Source organism: Enhydra lutris, unplaced genomic scaffold, assembly GCF_002288905.1.
Source record: "Enhydra lutris kenyoni isolate GAN:26980312 unplaced genomic scaffold, ASM228890v2 scaffoldscaffold3, whole genome shotgun sequence".
Lineage (NCBI taxonomy): Eukaryota > Metazoa > Chordata > Mammalia > Carnivora > Mustelidae > Enhydra > Enhydra lutris.
In genome coordinates this window covers 63,120,441-63,135,423 of record NW_019154087.1, presented here as the reverse complement: position 1 = coordinate 63,135,423, position 14,983 = coordinate 63,120,441, and positions in this window count along the sequence as shown.

Below are 14,983 nucleotides of genomic sequence, written 5' to 3'. Positions count from 1 at the left end.
TAAAGAAATAAAAATAAATAAAATAAAAATATATAAAATAAAATCATAAATATATATTTATTTTATAAATATATAAAAATATATATCTATATTTATATATCTATAATACAAATATATAAATATGAATAAAATAAATTTAAAAATAAAGAAATAAAGAAAAGAAATAAAAGAATTAAAATCTAGCCAAGTTAAAAAAAAAGCTATTAATGGGGTACAATAAAAAATGGAGGCTTTAACTTCTAGGATAAATGAGGCAGAAGAAAGAATTAGTGATATAGAAGACCAAATGATGGAGACTAAAGACACTGAGCAAAAGAGAGTTACCCTGAGGGGCGAATTCGAGAGATAAGTGATACCATAAGATGAAACAATATTAGAATAATTGAGATCCCAGAAGAAGAGGAAAGAGAGAGGGGTGCAGAAGGTACATTGGAGCAAATTATGGCAGAGAACTTCCATAATTTGGGGAAGGGAACAAACATCAAAATCCAGGAGGCACAGAGAACTCTCCCCTCAAAATCAATAAAAATAGGTCAACATCTCATGATCTAATAGTAAAAGTTACAAGTCTCTGTCACAAAGAGAAAATCCTGAAAGCAGCTCAAGACAAGTGGTAGAAATATTAGATACAACAGAATGGCAGCAGACCTACCCACAGAGACCTGGCAGGCCAGAAAGGACTGGCATGATATATTCAGAGCACTAAACAAGAAAAATATTCAGTCAAGAATACTATAATCCAGCTAGGTTGTCATTGAAAATAGAAGGAGAGATAAAAAGCTTCCAGAACAAACAAAAACTAAACAATTTGTGAACACCAAACTGCCCTACAGGAAATACTGAAAGGGGACCTCTGAACAACAGAGAGCCTAAAACTAAAACAGACCAGAAAGGAACAGTGACAATATACAGTAACAGTCACCTTACAGGCAATACAATGGCACTAAATTCGTATTGTTTAATATGAATTGTATTAAACAATTGATTGTTTAATACGAATTGAATGTAAGTGGGCTAAATGCCCCAACCAAAAGACACAGAGTATCAGAATGGATAAAAAACCAAGACCCATCAATATGCTGTCTGCTAGAAACTCATTTTTGACCCAAAGACACCTCCAGATTTAAAATGAGGGGGGTGGGAAAATAATTTAGCGTGCTAATGAACATCAAAAGAAGGCTGGGGTGGCAATCCTTATATCAGATAAATTAGATTTTAAGTCAAAGACTTAAAGAGATGAGGAAGGACTCTATATCATACTTAAAGGGTCTGTCCAACAAGAAGATCTAACAATTTTAAATGTCTATTAAATGTCTATGCCCCTAACATGGGAGCAGCCTAATATGTTAATCAATTAATAAGAAAATGAAAGAAACACATCAACAATAATACAATAGTAGAGGACTTTAACACCCCCCTCACTGAAATGGACAGATCATCTAAGCAAAAGATCAACAAGGAAATAAAGGCTTTAAATGACACATTGGACCAGATGGATATCACAGATATATTCAGAACATTCCATCCCAAAACAACAGAATACACATTCTTCTCTAGTGCACATGGAACATCCTCCAGAATAGATCACATCCTGGCTCACAAATCAGGTCTCAACCGGTACCAAAAGATTGGGATCATTCCCTGCATATTTTCAGACCACAATGCTCTGAGGCTAGAACTCAGTCACAAGAGGAAAATTGGAAAGAACTCAAATACAAGGAGGCTAAAGAGCATCCTACTAAAAAAGAATGGGTCAACCAGGAAATTAAAAAAGAATTTAAAAAACTCATGGAAACAAATGAAAATGAAGACACAACTGTTCAAAATCTTTTGGATACAGCAAAGGCAGTCCTGAAAGGAAAGTATATAGTAATACAAGCCTTTCTCAAGAAACAAGAAAGTGCTCAAATACACAACCTAACCCTACACCTAAAGGAGGTGGAGAAAGAACAGTAAATAAAGCCTAAACCCAGTAGGAGAAGAGAAATAATAGAGACCAGAGCAGAAATCAATGAAATAGAAACCAAAAGAACAGTAGAACAGGTCAACGAAACTAGGAGCTGATTCTTTGAAAGAATTATTAAGATTGATAAACCCCTTGTCAGACTTATCAAAAACAAAAGAGATTGAACCCAAATTAATAAAATCATCAATGAAAGAGGAGAGATCACAACCAACACCAAGGAAATACAAACAATTATAAGAACATATTATGAGCAACTATACTCCAGCAAATTTGACAATCTGGAAGAAATGGATGCTTTTCCCCTAAGGTCAAGAACATGGCAAGGATGTCCACTATCACCTTTTCATTCAACATATGCAACATCGTACTAGAAGTCCTAGCCTCATAGTACTAGAAGTCAACATATTCAACATAGTGCTTGAAGTTCTATTCAACATAGTACTAGAAGTCCTAGCCTCAGCAATCAGACAACAAAAAGAAATATAAGGCATCTGAATCAGCAAAGACGAAGTCAAACTCTCACTCTTTGCAGATTATATGATACTTTATGTAGAAAACCCGAAAGAATCCACTCCAAAACTGCTAGAACTCATGCAGGAATTCAGCAAAGTGTCAGGATATAAAATCAATACACTGAAATCAGTTTCTATACACCAACAAGACAGAAGAAATAGAAATTAAAGAGTCAATCCCATTTACAATTGCACCCAAAACAATAAGATACCTAGGAATAAATCTAACCAAAGAGCCAAAGAATCTGTACTCAGAAAACTATAAAGTACTCATGAAAGAAATTGAGGAAGACACAAAGAAATGGAAAAACCTTCCATGCTCATGGATTGGAAGAACAAATATTGTGAAAATGTCTATGCTACCTAGAGCAATCTACACATTTAATGCAATCCCTATCAAAACACCATCAACTTTCTTCAAAGAAATGGAACAACTTATCCTAAAATTTATATGGAACCAGAAAAGACCCGAATAGTCCGAAGAATGTTGAAAAAGAAAACCAAAGCTGGAGGCATCACAATTCCAGACTTCAAGCTCTATTACAAAGCTGTCATCATCAAGATAGTATGGTACTGGCATAAAAACAGACACACAGATCAATGCAACGGAATAGGTAGCCCAGAAATGGACCCTCAACTCTATGATCAACTAATCTTCAACAAAGCAGGAAAGAATGACCAGTGAAAAAAAGACAGTCTTTTCAACAAATGGTGTTGGGAAAATTGGACAGCCACATGCAGAAGAATGAAACTGGACCGTTTCCATACACCACACACAAAAAATAGACTCAAAATGGATGAAAGACCACAATGTGAGATAGGAATCCATCAAAATCCTTGAGGAGAACACAGGCAGCAACCTCTTCAACCTCAGCTGCAGCAACTTCTTCATAGAAACACCTCCAAAGGCAAGGGAAGCAAGGACAAAAATGAACTATTGGGACTTCATCAAGATCAAAAGCTTTTGCACAGCAAAGGAAACAGTCAACAAAACCAAAAGACAACTGACAGAATGAGAGATGATATTTGCAAATGACATATCAGATAAAGGGCTAGTATCCAAAATCTATAAAGAACTTATCAAACTCAACAGCCAAAGAACAAATAATCTGACCAAGAAATGAGCAGAGGACATGAATAGACATGTCTATAAAGAAGACATCCAACTGGCCAACAGACACATGAAAAAGTGCTCCACATCACTTGGCATCAGGGAAATACAAATCGAAACCACAGTGAGATACCAACTCACACCTATCAAGATGGCTAAAATTAACAAGTCGGGAAATGACAGATGTTGGCAAGGATGCAGAGAAAGAGGAACCCTCCTACGCTGTTGGGGGGAATGCAAGCTGGTGCAACAACTCTGGAAAACAGCATGGAGTTTCCTCAAAAAGTTGAAAATAGAGCTACCCTATGTCCCAACAATTGCAGTACGGGGTATTTACCCTAAAGATACAAATGTAGTGATCTGAAGGGGCACGTGCACCCAAATGTTTATAGCCGCAATGTCCACAATAGTCAAACTATGGAAATGACCTAGATGTCCATCAACAGATGAATAGATAAAGAAGATAGAATAGTTACATACAATGAAATACTATGGAGCACCCCCGCCCCCCGCCAAAATCTTGCCATTTGCAACAACGTGGATGGAACTAGAGGGTATTACACTAAGTGAAATAAGTCAACCAGAGAAAAACAATTATCATGTGAGAGAGCTCATATGAGGAATTTGAGAGGCAGGGCAGGGGTTTGGGGTGGGGAAGGGAGGGAAAAATGAAACAAGATGAAACTGGGAAGGGAGACAAACCATAAAGACTCTTAATTTCAGGAAACAAACTGAGGGTTGCTGAAGTGTAGGGGGTAAGGAGCGATGGGGTGTCTGGGTGATGGACACTGAAGAGGGTATGTGCTATGGTGAGTGCTGTGAATTGTGTAAGACTGATTATTCACAGATCTGTACCCCTGAAACAAATAATACATTATATGTTAATTTAAAAAAATGTCTGGAAAAGGCAAAAATCTACATAGACAGAAAGCAAACTAGTGGTTGCCAGGTACTGGGGGAAGGGGAATTGGCAATGAGTGTTAATGCGGATGAGGTATCTTTTTAGAATGATAAAAATGTTCTAAAGGGGCACCTGGATGTTTCAGTGGGTTAAAGCCTCTGCCTTCGGCTCGGGTCATGATCCCAGGGTCCTGGGATGGAGCCCCACATCGGGCTCTCTGCTCAGCAGGGAGCCTGCTTCCCTTCCTCTCTGCCTGCCTCTCTGCCTACTTGTGATCTCTGTCTGTCAAATAAATAAATAAAATCTTTTTAAAAAATGTTCTAAAGTTAGATACTGGTGAAGGTTGTACAATCTTTTTTTTTTTTTTAAGATTTATTTATTTATGAGAGAGAGAGAGAGTACATGCACGCAAGTGGGGAAGGGGCAAAGGGAGAAGGAAAGAGAGAGAATCCCCAAGAGGACTGCCTATTGAGTGGGGAGTCCAATGCAGGCCTTGATCCCAGGACCCTGAGATCATAACCGGGGCTGAAATTAAGAAATGGACCTCAACCAACTGAGCCAGCCAGCGGCCCCAGTTGTACAATCTTGTGAATATATTTAAAACCATTGAACTTTGTGCTTTAAATGAGTGAATTTTATGGTATCTGAATTATCTCTCAGTAGAGCTATTATTATTTTTTTAAAACACTTAAATCTAAAATAAAAAGAAAAGCTAGAACCAGGCACAACTGTAGGTTCTTGAAGATTATAATGGTTCTCAAGGTTGCCAGGACTCACTATTTAACCTTCTCTCTTTTACCCTGTTGGTGGGGAACATGACTTTGGACAGCTTCCAATTCAGATCCTTCTTGCATGTGACCCAACAGGCAAGAGTGAGCATCCGCCCCAAACTTCAGTAGAAAAGTCTGGGTAGAAGCTTGGAATGATGGTTTGATTTATATGTGCATCCCAGACTACCACTGAGGTGGAGTGGGTGGTGGTTTGGGGATGATCAACCCAGCTTGGGATGCATGGGTTCCCCTGGGGCCAGGGGTCCTGGGGCTGTTGCCAGAAAGTATTGAATAGCACAGAACAAAGACAACAGCTGCTAGGCAAAGGTGAAAATTCTCATGTAGATGTTCATTTGGTTTTGGCTAGAACTCTGAGGATTTCCTGATTTAAGCTCCCAAAGCTTAAATATATGATTGGGTTCCACTTTAATGCATACAAATGAACTCTGTCCCTACACTACATTGCACCTTAATTATGTCTTAATTACTTCTGGGTCACTGGCCCATAATCTAAATCCTTCAAAATGTTTAATTCTTCCTTTTTATCTCTAATATCTGTTTTTCTTGAAAGAGATCTGTTTTATGTCCTTAACTCAGAAATAGAAATTTCAATATTCATAAGGCTAGACTTATGCTTTAAAGTCACCCACAGTAGATCTGTGTTTGTTCCCCTAGAGACAAGTGGTGACTTGGTCATGACTCCTCAGCTGCTAAAGTGTAGCAGTACCATCAGTATCTGAACTTGGAGTGGGAGCACTGGTGTCACTCCTGCTGTGTCAGGGCTGAGGAGATAATTGGTGGGGGGAGGATTTAATTGTTCATTCATAAGCATCCAACATTACTTAGATCTTGCTGTTCTTTTGTAAGCATCCAACATTACTTAGAATTGTACCTCTAAAATTCTTTTTTAAAAATTATTTTAATTTTTTCAGTGTTCCAAGATGCATTGTTTATGCACCACACCCAGTGCTCCATGCAATACATGCCCTCCTTAATACCCACCACCAAGATCACCCAACCTCCCACCTCTTACCCCTCCAAAACCCTCACTTAGTTTCTCAGAGTCCACAGTCTCTCATGGTTCGTCTCCCCCTCCAATTTCCCCCAATTTACTTTTTCTTCTCCTCTCCTTCTCCCAATGTCCTCTGTATTATTCCTTATGCTCCACAAGTAAGTGAAACCATATGATAATTGATTCTCTCTGCTTGACTTATTTCACTCACTATCATCTCCTCCAGCCCTGTCCATGTTGATACAAAAGTTGGCTATTCATCCTTTCTGATGGAGGCATAATACTCCATTGTATATATAGACCCTATCTTCTTTATCCATTCGTCTTTGAAGGGGATCTTTGGCTTTTTCCATGGTTTGGTGATTGTGGCCATTGTTGCTATGAACATTGGGGTACAGATGCCCTTCTTTTCACTACTTCTGTATCTTTGGGGTAAATACCCAGTAGTGCAATTGCAGGGTCAAAGGGTAGCTCTATTTTTAATTTCTTAAAATTTTTTCCCAAAGTGACTGCACCAACTTGCATTCTCACCAACAGTGTAAGAGGGTTCCCCTTTCTCCACATCCTCTCCAACACTTGTTGTTTACTGTCTTGTTAATATTGGCCATTGTAACTGGTGTAAGATGGTATCTCAATGTGTTTTGATTTGAATCTCCCTGATGGCTAATGATGATGAACATTTTTTCATGTGTCTGTTAGCCATTTGTATGTCTTCTTTGGAGAAATGTCTGTTCATGTCTTCTGCCCATTTTTTGATGTGATTATCTGTGTTGAGTTTGAGGAGTTCTTTACAGATCTTGGATATCAGCCCTTTGTCTTATGTTGGAATCCTAACCCCCAGTGCCTCAGAATACGACCTTATTTGGAGAGAGGGTCTTTACAGGTCTAATCAAGTTAATGAGATCATTAGATCAATTTTGGAGACAAACATTCACACAGGGAGCACACGATGTGAAGTTGGAGGCAGAGATAAGGGCTATGGTTCATGAAGGAATGTGAAAGTTCCCAGCAAAGCACCAGAAACTAGGGGACAGACATAGAACAGATTCTTCCCCACTGTCTAGAGAGGGAAGCAACTCTGCTAACACCTTGGTTTCAGACTTCTAGTCTCCAGGATTGTGAGACAATGAATTTGTTGTTTTAGCCATCTAGGTTGTGGTCTTTTGTTATTGTGGCCCTTGCAAACTAATATGGATCCTTTGTAACAATGGTGTAAATTTAACTAACATCCCTAGGGTTGGAGAACACACCTCCCCCCTTGTCTCTTTGGCCTAGAAACGTGCCTCTCTCTACCCAGTTTAGGCTATGCATCTTTACCTCCTCTAGCCTTACTCCCCTCCTACCTCAACTTCCAATCCTTATCCCCTTTTTCCTACCCTATGGTCCCACTATTTCCAGGCTCTTAGACATCCATTTGAGATCCTCCCCTATTACCAATCTCCCCAGTAACCCCACTGTGTCACATCCTTACAGATCGAAGTCTAATTTGGAAGCCATCATATTTCTGGTGTGGGTGAAATGCAGGTTTTCTAACACATTCCCTGAAAGCACTTAAAAGAAGAGTTCCTTGGGGCGCCTGGGTGGCTCAGTGGGTTAAGGCCTCTGCCTTCGGCTCAGGTCATGGTCCCAGAGTCCTGGGATAGGGCCCCGCGTTGGGCTCTCTGCTCTGCGGGGAGCCTGCTTCCCTTCCTCTCTCTGCCTGCCTCTCTGCCTACCTGTGATCTCTGTCTGTCAAGTGAATGAATGAAATCTTAAAAAAAAAAAAAAAAAAAAAAAAGAAGAAGAGTTCCTTGAAGGAGCAGTGGTGGGGCAACATTCCCAAAGCCACAGTGGGCAAGATTTAACCCCAGGTGAGAGAGGGCTTCACATCACAGCCCCTTTCATCCCTTTACAAAAACCTCACTGGGGCCACCAAAGCAATCCCTCTGGGATTTTGGATAATTTACTTCTCCTGGCTTTGATTTTCTTATTATGGGAGAAAAAAAAAAAAGGGTTAAAACATAGGACTTGAGATCAGACAGACTTATATATCCAGGGGTGGTTATATGGATTAAATAAGATAATAGTAATCATTGAAAATTTTTGAAAGCTAACACTTATGTACATGATACCATGCTGCATGAGATACTTCATTTAAAAATGCTTCTATACAGTACAAACTTCCAGTATGGCAGAATAGGAGGGTAGGCAACTTATAGAAACATTTCTTTCCCTTATTCAGATGTTTTGAATAAAAGCCTGGTGTATCAAATATACTTGGCTAAGAAGGACAAATTACAACAAAATTTAAGGGTCCATTCAATTTTTTAATACTCTAATTATGTTGCATTTTATATTTCTTGAAATAAAAATGAGTCTCTGTTGGAAATATTTCAGTTCTAATCAATTTTTATATGGTTGTACTTTGCAGTGGATTGTACCTGTGTATGTACAGAACACCAAGACCTTAATTCAAACAATTCACTCAACATTACTGTACATCAGTGCTTCTCAACCAGGAACAATTTTTCCCACTAGGGAAAATTTGGCAATGTCTGGCAACATTTTTGGTTGTCAAGATAGGACAGTCTCTCACAACAAAGAATTATCAAGCCTGAAATGTTGAGGTTGAGAAATCCTTCCTCCTCCCCCACCCTTTCTCTCTCTCTCTCTATATATAATGTATTTATATAAAACAAATATATAAAAAAGATTTATATATAACATATATAACAAATATATACAGATTTTTTTTTTTTTAAAGAGAGAGAGAGATCACAGGTAGGCAGAGAGGCAGGCAGAGAGAGGGGGAAGCAGGCTCCCAGCTGAGCAGAGAGCCCGACACGGGGCTCGATCCCAGAACCCTGAGATCATGACCTGGGCGGAAGGCAGAGGCTTAACCCACTGAGCCACCCAGGTGCCCCCAAATATATACAGATTTTTAAATATAAATCTATATGACACATACATGTACAGTCCTCAAAGAAACAGAGTGAAAGCTAGCTACATAGTAAAAAACAACTTTTCCAAAGAAAATGAGGATGGGGAGGGGAGGTGATGAGGTTGAACTGTGTGTCAGAAGAGTCTGTCTGTGGAGGCTGGAGATGATCAAGACATCGGGTTTCTGAGCAAGTCAGCCAACTTTCCAATCCATCTGCCAAGAGCATAGCCCAGTTCTGCCTCAGCCAAGTGACCCATCTGTGAGCCTTGGCTACTGGAGACAAAAGTGTTGCTATCTCTTGGTAGAGCTGGGCACAATTGCAGAGCAATGCACACTGGCATTTTTGTTAGGAGTTGGCAAGTTCACAGTTAGCCCAATTGTTTCAGAAAGTGTGCGAGTGTACTATTGCTTCATGTCATTAATGTCTGCAGTGTGCTAAGAATAAAAGGATGGCTGGGGGAGGGGAAGATAAGTTGTAATTATTCAAATACATGCAGAATTATACAGGCTTCAAGACTCCGTTTCTGAGGCTCCTTCCTGCATTGATACAATGCATTAGATTCTATCAAGTACACAAAACAGCTCCCTTGCTTGAATTGAAAAGAGGTCCATTAATTCTTTTGGGCTCCCAGGTGATCATTTGGTCAATTCTGTTGTGAGAAAAAAAAAAAAAAGAAAGAAAGAAAGAAAGAAAAAAATAAGAAATGACAAGCCTGGACTGGTGAAATTCTCTTGTTCTACTCCATCACCTTTCTCTCTCTCTCTCTCTCTCTTTTTTCTATTACATCGAGTCAGCCCAGAGGCTGTCTCCCATTTTAAGTCCTACAGTTTGTTGTGGCCATGTTTACCAACTGCTATTATCATTGCTTTCCCTTCTTCTTCTTCTTCTCCTTCTTCCTCTTCTTATTCTTTTAGTTAAAATAAATATTTGGGGCCCTACTGTCCCAATACCAAAAGACTCACTTTGTGACAGGTTAAATTCTTACATCTTCAGAGAAGGATAATAATGTCAGGCCACCAAGATAGTATTTTGTGTTGGGTATCCAGGCCAAGCAGTGAATCGAAGTAGAATGCTACTCACTCCTCTGCATAGTAACCAGCAAATATTTAACAAATGACTACTGGTACTCAACATGGTGTTAGGTGCCAAGAGATACATAAATGTATGCTATAGATCTATAAATATTAAATAATTATAAATACATAAATGAGAAATAACAGATTTTTTTTTTCACTTGAGTGGGTCAGAGGTAGTATTTATGGTGAAGGGAGTAGATCAAAAGACTATTTTCTAGAGGCCAGTTAATAGAGTTTCAGGCTTTAGGATTATAATCTAGTTAGGGAGATGAATTACATTGATCGTAGAGAATTAATGATTGCTAAATAGTTTAGTCTTAATTTTCAGTGCACTGTCAGTTTATAAAAAGAAAAACAATTGGCTTGAATAAATGGTTTATGCTGTAAAGCAATTAGAAATAAGATAGGATGAATAATTCATATTATAGAAAACTAGTTAAGCTAAGGAGACTAAAGTGGTATTGCACACGCGCACGCGTGCGCGCACACACACACACACACACACACACACTGAAACAACTCCCCCAAACAAGGGATGACAATCAGTCAAGAACCATAACATGTGCTGGGCACATGTCAGGTACTGGGTTCACCCACTGCCCAGTGTACAGTTCTTGCTTTGATGGAACTCACACAAAAGCATTTTAGGAAGTTGATTTAGTTGTAGTCGGGAACAGACAGGAATGGGGAGAGTCTAGAGTCAAAGAGACCATCTATGGGGGGCCTGGGTGGCACATTGGTTGAGCATCCCACTCAGCTCAGGACTTGATCTTGGAGTTGTACATTCAGGACACATGTTGGGCTCCACACCCAGTGGATAGAGAGAGACTAGCTATAAGGATGAGTAAGGAGATGATGAGGGCCCAGGCTGGTGTAGTGGTCTTCAAGAAAGCAGAGAAAAGTGAGTCTGGAAGGCACTAAAGTACTTGGAGCCTGGAAAACAGATTTGAAACAAAGGGAAGCAATAGGGAAGTCAGGGTCATAGGAACAATGGCAGTGCCATCAACTGAAATAGGGCATTTGTAAAGGCAGTCAAATTGGAATAGTAGAGATTATACATTTTTGAAGATACTGAACGTGAGGTAGCGTCAGCATGTCCATGTTGAAATAAAGAGTGGGATGAAATAAAGATAGATAAGAATGAATGAATTCTACAAAGCTGGTGGGAGAGAGAAAGAGGCAGAGGGAGAGGGGATGGGGATCAGAGTCTTGGGCAAGTCATCCTCAGAGTTAGGAGTTGGAAGGGAGGAGATGGGAATCAAAAGTAGCTGAAAAGGTCAAGAAGAAGTAGGGAAATGTAGTGTCACTGACTCTAAGGGAGGAAAGAATTTGAAGGAGTGGGTTGTCAGGGTGGTTAAATGCCACAGAAAGGCCCAAGAGAATGAAAACCAAGATAAAGCCATTCATTGTATAAGATTGCAGTCTATACAACAGGCTGTGTGTTTTTTGTTCTATAAATAAATAAAGGGTGCCTGAGTGGCTCAGCTCAGGTCGTGATTTCAGGGTCCTAGGGTGGAGCCCTGCGTTGGGCTCCCTGCTTAGTGGGGACTCTGCTTCTCCCTCTCCCTTTTTCCTCCCTGTGCGCTCTCTCTCTCTCTCTCTCTCTCAAATAAATAAATGCCATCTTTTTAAAAAATAAAATAAAAATGATGAGATATTTATAAGCTCTCAAACAAAACGTACATGCGAATGAACAATATCTAAGACTCAGTGACCCATAGGGTTGAGATAACAGCGCATTATAGTCACATAGCACTTTGGTTTTCAAAGTACCTTCAAATACATCATTTCAACTGATCTCTTACAACATTCCTGGGATGATTATAGCTTAAAAAGAGTCAAATTTCTTGTTTTTATCATTTACTTGCTCAATTACAATATACGTTTGTACAGCTATCAATACTTTTAACAGTAAATAACTCCCTGGGGACTTGGCTGGCAGAAAATGAAAGATGATGAGCTTAATGATGATACCAGACTAATGGTGCCCAACATTTATATGCATAAAGAGATTTCACCTGTGTGGTTTCATTTTACCTTTAACAGCTCCGTGAAATAAGTCTTGTTGTCTCCATTTTATCTGTGTGGGCAGCTCTAAAAGACTCACACCAGAAACAAGTACAGGTGTACTTGTCTCCTTGTACTTCACTTTCCTGTGCTTTGCAGATAGTGTAGTTTTTACAGATCAAAAGTTTGCGGCAATCCCGCATTACCCAAGTCTACTGGCACCATTTTTCTTTTTCAAGATTTTACTTATTTATTCGTCAGAGAGAGCACAAGCAGGCAGAGTGGCAGGCAGAGACAGAGAAAGAAGCAGGATCCCTGCTGGACAAGGAGCCCAATGCGGGACTTGATCCCAGGACCCTGGGATCATGACCTGAGCCGAAGGCAGCAGCTTAACCAACTGAGCCACCCAGGCGTCCCTAGCACCACTTTTCTAACAGCATTTGCTCACTTTGTGTTTCTATGTCCCATTTTGGTAATTCTTGCACTATTTCAAATGTTTTCATCATTATTATATTTATTATGGTGATCTCTGATCACCGATCTTTGATGTTACTATCGCAATTGTTGGGGAGTGCCACAAACTGCTCCCACATACAATGGTGAACTTAATAAATGGGTGTGTTCTGAGTGTTCCACCAACTGGTGGTTCTCCCATCTCTCTCTCTCTCCTCAGGCCTCCCTATTCCCTGACACACAACAGTATTGTGCTTAGGCCAATCAATAATCTTACAATATGGCCTCCAAGTGTTCAAGTGAATAGGCAGAGTCACATACCTTTCACTTTCAGTCAAAGGCTAGAAATGATTAAACTTAGTGAGAAAGGCATGTCAAAAGCTGAGAAAGACTGAAAGCTAGGCCTCTTATGCCAACCAGTTAGTCAAGCTGCGAAGGTAAAGGAAAAGTTTTCAAAGGAGATGGAAAGTACTACTCCAGTGAACACACGAATGATAAGAAAGTCAAACAGTCTTATTGCTGATATGAAGGAAGTTGAGCGGTCTGGATAGAAGACCTAACCAGCCACAACATTCCCTTAAGCCAAAGCCTAATCCAGGGCAAGGCCCTACATCTTCTCAATGCTGTGAAGACTAAGAGATCAGGAAGCTGCAGAAAAAGAGCTGGAAGCCAGCAAAGGTTGGGTCATGAGGTTTAAGGAAAGAAACCATCTCCCTAACATCAAGTGCAGGAAGAAGCAGCATGTGCTGGTGGAGAAGCTGCAGCAAGTTCTCCAGAAGATCTAGGTAAGATCATTCATGAAGGCGGCTACACTGAACAACAGATTTTCAAGAGAGTTGAAACAGACTTCTATTGGAAGAAGATGCCATCTAAGACTTGCATAGTTAGAAAGGAGAAGTCAGTGCCTGGCTTCAAAGCTTCAAAGGACAGGTGGACTCTCGTGTTAGTGGTGAATGCAGCTGGTGACTTCATAAGTTGAAGCCAATGCTCATTTACCATTTCCCAAATCCTGGAGTCTTTAGTAATTGTGGTAAATCTGTTTTGCCTGTGTTTAATAAAGGAAACAACAAAGCCTGGATGACAGCACATCTGTTTACAACATGATTTACTGACTATTTTAAGCCCACTGTTGAGCCCTACTGCTGGGAGAAGAAGGTTTCTTTCAAAATATTACAAGTCACTGACAATGCACCTGGTCACCCCAGAGCACTGATGGTGATGGACAAGATTAATGTTGTTTTCATGCCTGTTAACACAACATCCATTCAATGGCACATAGATCAAGGAGTAATTTTGAGTTTCAGGTCTTATTATTTAAGAAATACATTGCATAAGGCTGTAGCTGCCATAGATAGTAATTCCTCTGATGGATCTGAGCAAAGTAAATTGAAAACCTTTTGAAAGGATTCAGCATTCTACATGCCATTAAGAACATCTGGAATTCATGGGAAGAGATCAGAATAGCAACATAAAACAGGAGTTTGGAAGAAGTTGATTTCAACCCTCATGGATGACTTTGAGGGGCTCAAGATTTCAGTGGAGGAAGTAAGCACAGATGTTGTGGAACAGCGAGAGAACTAGAATCAGAAGTGGAGCCTGAAGATGGGACTGAATTGTTATAGTCTCATGGTAAAACTTTAATAGATGAGGAGTTATTTCTTATGGATGAGCAAAGAAAGTGGTTTCTTGACATGGAATCTATCCCTGGTGAACATGCTGTGAAAACCGTTGAAAGGACAACAAAGGATTTAGAATGTGATATAAACTTAGATTGATAAAGGAGGGGCAGGGTTTGAGAGAATTGACTCCAATTTTGAAAGAAGTTATACTGTGGGTAAAATGTTATCAAACAGCATCACATGCTACAGAGATATCATTCATGAAAGGAAGAGCCAATTGGTGTGACTTCATTGTTGTCTTATTTTAAGAAATTGCCTCAGACACCCTGACCTTCAACTACCACACTGGTCAGCAGCCATCAACATTAAGCCCAGACACTCACCAGCAAAAAGATTATGACTTGCTGAAAGCTCAAATGATGGTTAGCATATTTTAGCAATCAAGTATTTCTAAATTAAAGTATGTACCTCATTTTTTTAGACATTATGCTATTGCACACTTAATAGACTATGGTATAGTGTTAACATAATTTCTGTATGCACTGGGAAACCAAAAAAATCATTTGACTTGTTTTATTGTGATAATTCACTTTATTGCAGTGGTTTGGAACTGAACACCCTGTATTTCCAAAGTA